The sequence below is a fragment of the Macrobrachium rosenbergii genome, chromosome 14 (assembly GCF_040412425.1).
Source record: "Macrobrachium rosenbergii isolate ZJJX-2024 chromosome 14, ASM4041242v1, whole genome shotgun sequence".
NCBI lineage: Eukaryota > Metazoa > Arthropoda > Malacostraca > Decapoda > Palaemonidae > Macrobrachium > Macrobrachium rosenbergii.
This window is the reverse complement of record NC_089754.1, coordinates 52,677,271-52,683,389: the sequence shown is the minus strand read 5'-3', so window position 1 is coordinate 52,683,389 and position 6,119 is coordinate 52,677,271.

The following is a 6,119-nucleotide window of genomic DNA, read 5'->3' as shown; positions in this document are numbered from 1 at the left end:
GTCACGAAGACTGGCCTTAGGAGAAGGGAAACCACCGCTTCGAGTAATTCTGCGCAGAAGATGGAGATCCATTAAGGATGGAAGCGTAAAGCTGGATAATAATAATCCATTAATGGTGAAACGACAGATCTGAAGTACAGTACGTGTCACTAATACCATCTTATTATTACAGATACATGGAACATTACTAACGATACCAAGTGTTCTGGCATTGTCACATTTGATATGTGTTTGTGCAATCGGGACAAAGCCAAGTGAGCTATGTAATTCCAAAAAACACCAAAAATCTGCACCTGAAATTAATAATAATAATAATAATAATAATAATAATAATAATAATAATCATAATAATAATAATAATAATACATCCTTATCATCACCTACCTCTCATTACAGGTGCCCAAGACAATTTAAAATTAAATTTTAAAAACAAAATGAAAAATTATAATCTAACGCAATCTTTAGTAAGAAGCATTTGCAGGATACACTACAATGTTTCTGACAAACTAAATATCTTTTTACACCTGGAGTTCATAATTTGGCAAGAAAAATTATTAACTACATTCAAACAAACATCTGAAATCCTAGAATTTACCTGGAATTACCACTGCAAACAAAAACGCAACACCAGTGTCCACAATCCATGTTAAACTTACAGTGGTAGGAAACATTCTTTTCCCGTCATTAGATGAAATAGATATTTTATATAAACCTTTCCAATAAAATCCGGAATTTTCTTATTAGTAAAATAACACATCATGAAAATGATCCTTGACACGATAATCCAAATTCCTGTAGGACTACAACCCTTGTAACAAGAAAAGCCCAATTTCTTCTTAGAAATTCATAAAACTGCAGTTATTTTCTAGCAACACCTGACGGCCCAAGACGCTGGGACGTCGTAGCCGAACGCCCAGAGCGCATAAACAAAGAATCTAGAGTAATCTACAGAAATCTCATAAACCAGATAAGCAAAGGCGTAGAAAAAAAAAATAAACATAAATAAGACTTGAAAGCGTAAGATGATCATCGCTCTGCAACAGCGGAGATGAAGGAGAGAGAGAGAGGGAGAGAGAGAAAAATATTCCCTTAAAGATATCGGCACAATGAAGCCTTCCTTTAACCATCTAGACACATGATCCGGCCTAGAGAACTTCCCCTGCCTATCACAGGCCCAAGCAGTAAGGGTCATTTTCCTTAGGCGGAACCAAGGGAGGCCTGACCATAATGACAAGCAGCGCCCAGCACCTTGTTGCCCCTTGCGCCCGTGTAATATCGGAGGAGACCAAGGCATTATGAAGAGATTGCTCAGATTATGAAGTGCCTTGGGCCGCGATACCCGATACGCGAAAAATGTGAAGAACCCTCTCTCACTCTCCCTCTCACTCTCTCTCTCTCTCTTTTACCTCCCTCCATTCTTCCCCCCTCTCTCCCATTCCCCTAACCTTGGCCAATCCTACTTCTCCCTGTCTCCGCCAATTCAACTCCTCGGTTCCAATTCAATCCTTTTTCTCTGGAAAAGAATCGCACGTGGCCTATTCTACTTCCTCCAGCCACCGGCGTTGAAATGGACTAAAATTGATCGCTTTAAAGAGCTGGAATATAATGCTGAAGGAATCGTGATATGCAAATCACTTTCGCGGAAAAAACAAAAAAACACTTTGCGCAGCAAAACATGATCGCAGTTCACCGGCAGTGGATTGCTCAAGGAAATAGAGTAACTTAAAGGAAATGAAAAAAGAAGCTGAATTCACTTATGACCTGTCTCCAGAAAAAAAAACTAGGTCATCGGTCAGTGTCAACACACAATTGAAATACTGAATTGTGGGGGAACCCCTTTGCGGATAACTTCCACGACATTCGCTGTTTCAGACACTTACGCAAAGATCTCCTCAGCAACCCGTTAAACCTATGCGCACACACTTGCACATACTTGGGATTAAGGACAACAACTTTAAAATTCTTTCCATAACTTCAGCAATTTCTCTTCACTATCTCCGATCAGTATTGTATTATCTACTAACATCTACTATTCCAAGTGTCATTTTGACTCCTTTCCTCAGCTCAGAACTGTTCATCTACATCTACCGTCCTTTCTCTAAACCTCTTGCGTCACTCCATAAAGATAGTGAATTGCTTATCTTGCATCAATCAGTTCTAACTCTCTCCTATCTTCTATCAGTTCTGCCTCTCTCCTATCCTTTATCAGCTCTGCCTCTCTTCTATCTCCTGTCAGCTCTGTGTCTCTTCCATCTTCTATCAGCTTTGCGTCTCTTCCATCTTCTAGCAACTCTATCTCTCTTCTATCTTCTATCAGCTCTGCCTCTCTTCTATCTTCTATCAGCTCTACCTCTCTTCTATCTTCTTTCAGCTCTGCCTATCTTCTATCTTCTATCAGCTCTGCCTATCCTCTATCTTCTATCAGTTCTACCTCTCTTCTACATTATCTTCTATCTTCAACAATTCTTTAAAATACTTACTCCGTAGACAACACCTCACCAAATGCATCTTTTATTCTGTGATCCATTTGCCTATCTATCTTTATCTTACCTTAAAACTACTGCACACCTCCTTCCCGCTATTTTTATTCCTTGTCTTCATTTGCTCTCTAACTATCTTTTTGACTATCCTATCTGTCCTGTCTCGCAAATGTATCTCAATGTTTTTTTAATGTCATTTATCTTTCCATTTCCTAATCTTGCTACTCAATGTTTTCATTCCCTCTTCCTACTCTCCTACACTTACTAATATTCCTCATTAACAGTGGGTGATAAATAAAAAACGAGAGCACGTATGAAGAAAATGGATAATCTATGGGATTAAGTGAAAGACAATTAGGTTTCAGAAGTAGATGAGAGAGATTGTCAACATATATTTCATCTCCCTTCAAGATGACGACTACAGAATGCAGAGACCTTCTGGTTTTCAGCAAGTCCTTAAGGAGAGAGTTTCCTAGGGCCTTGCCCTTTTCAACCTGGATGTGACCCAGTACAGCCATCTAATTACGATATGCATAATTCACTGATAAGGTAACAAAAGGCACGACGGGATTTAACAGTAAAGGCCTAAAAGATTTCGTGTCGATCGTGAATCGAATGTAGGATCTTTTGGTATTAAGGCAAATGTCCTTATTAAAAAAACATTTTGTTTACTTTTATTGTATGTAAATATATATATATATATATATATATATATATATATATATATATATATATATATATATATATATATAATATACATACATATATATATGTATATATATGTGTATATATAGTATATATAATATATATATAGTATATATGTCCTCACTCATTTCACTTCAAGAACGTTAATAAAACGCCTTCTCAGATTAAAGTTGTAAACACTGAAGGGGGCGTGACCACACTCTGTAAACATATAATTTCTCTCTCTCTCTCTCTCCCTCTCTCTCTCTCTCTCTCTCTCTCTCTCTCTCTCTCTCTCTCTCTCTCTCTCTCTCTCATTCAATTACTCCACTCTGTCATAGTTTGTCTCTTTCACACATACACAATTTCACTCTAATGTATCATTACTAAAGAAACCTTTTTCACTCTCTATTTCTCACACTCAGTTCCACTCCAAAGCATCATAGCTCGACAAACATTCTTCTCTCTCTCTCTCTCTCTCTCTCTCTCTCTCTCTCTCTCTCTCTCTCTCTCTCTCTCTCTCTCAATTACTCCACTCTGTCATATTTTATAACTATCTCTTTCACACATACACAATTTCACTCTAATGTATCATTCCTAAAGAAACCTGTTTCATTCTCTATTTCATTCAATTCCACTCCAAAGCATCATAGCTCGACAAACATACTTCTCTCTCTCTCTCTCTCTCTCTCTCTCTCTCTCTCTCTCTCTCTCTCTCTCTCTCTCTCTCTCTCTCTCTCTCTCTTTGAAGGGCGTTAACTAACAACCCAGTGACAAATTTCTTCGCCGGAAAGCCATTACCATCGAGAGCTCTAATATCCCGGGGAAGTGACACTAAAAGATTTCACCAACTTCACAAGTAGACGGCGTCCATAATTTAAGGACTTCTTTAACTTTTCCCTGATATTTGCCGTTTAATTAGAAAATATCAAATCCTTTGATGACTGGCGGGCATTCAATCAGGATGAGGGAAGGGGCATGGGAATGGGGTGGTGGGGGTGGGGGAGGGGGGAGGGTCGAGGGGATTGGGAGAAGACAGAGAGAGAGAGAGAGAGAGAGAGAGAGAGAGAGAGGGATAGGGTGGTGGAGAGGGGGTGGGGTAGGGGGGGAGGGTGCAACGAGTTCAAAACGTAATTTCCTCTAAGTGAAAGAGAAAGAATTTTATGTTTCATAGGACGGATAATTGATAAGTTGTCCGGGAAAGGAATACGGCCTAAAAGTGCTTAATTACAGATTAATAAGGCTTCGAGATTAGCTGTAGGTGTTGACTAATTTCAGCTGCAAATTGCATTGAAATTGGTTATTAATTGCAAGGGCGTGTGCTTGAATAAGGGGGGGTCCTTCGGCAAGAAGGATAATTACCGGCATTTTCCGAACCTTTTGCATTGCGTCTCCGAGCTTTAAATTGGTGGAATCCATCAGCCTTCCTTTTCCGGCAAGGGCGCCCTTTACCATCAGGTGCTTTGCACGATGTATCTTTCCCTTTTACGAACGCACTAATTACAAGAGAAGGATGCCGAGCAGAGCCTCAAGTCACTTCGACTCAAATTGAGAAAATTAATATATTGTCAAAATTAGGTTATGCGCTTGAATGATACTCTCTTGTTTGCTGTGAAAAAAAAAAAATTCAGGTTACGCTTATTACAGAAATTACGGTGACCTATAAATTTATTCTTCTGTAACTTTTTTATCAGCTTAATCATTCTGTAATTTCAAGACTATACTATTTTAACTCCTAGATATCAACTTGTTTATACATACATACATATATATATATATATATATATATATGTATATTTATTTATATATAATGTATATATATATATATATATATATATATATATATATATATATATATATATATATATATATATATATATATAAATATAAATATATATATATATATATATGTAACGAACCGAGGTTTTCAGCCCTTAAGAAAAACACAGGATCTAGATGGAACTAATATTGGGGCTACTCTGGCTAATCGACAGCTCGCACACACAAAAGAAGGAGGAATAAACAAAAAATACAGGAGTTTGCTATAAAAAATTTATTTATTAATATTAAATCTTAATAAAAATCTATAACAAAAAAAATAAAGGCCATAACAAATGAGCCAGGTCCAGGGCCATACAAAAAAAAACCATCTCCAGCGAAACACAAAAATAAAGCAATATTACTTTATATCAAAAGAAGTACCAGCCTGGGCCCAAACACAGGGTCTCCTGCCCAAGAAACGTCCTCAAAGTCGAACTGCTGCTGGTACTCAAAAGTTCTCTTCCCCAAGAGAACAACCTGTTCGCTACTGCTGCCCGAACCTGACTAAAGGTTGGGCCACGCCAACACAGACGTAAACACTCCTGTGAAAATAAAAGGAGGGGGAAGGATTAGCCAAACAAACAAACTACCAAACCGCCCATAAAACAACCAAAGATCCTAATACCTTCCTCTCGACAGAAAAAAAAATTACAATTTTTTTTTTTTTTTTTTAAACAACCAACCTCCCCTCCAATGTGGTGAAAACTCCGACAACCAGAGCAGAGCCAATCCTGTCACGGTCCTCCGAACCTTTTCCTTAAGAAAAACACAGGATCTAGATGGAACTAATATTGGGGCTACTCTGGCTAATCGACAGCTCGCACACACAAAGAAGGAGGAATAAACAAAATACAGGAGTTTGCTATAAAAAAAGATTTATTAATATTAAATCTTAATAAAAATCTATAACAAAAAAATAAAGGCCATAACAAATGAGCCAGGTCCGGGCCACGAAACACAAAAATAAAGCAATATTACTTTATATCAAAAAGAAGTACCAGCCTGGGCCCAAACACCGGCTGCCCAAGAAACGTCCTCAAAGTCGAACTGCTGCTGGTACTCAAAAGTTCTCTTCCCCAAGAGAACAACCTGTTCGCTACTGCTGCCCGAACCTGACTAAAGGTTGGCGCCACG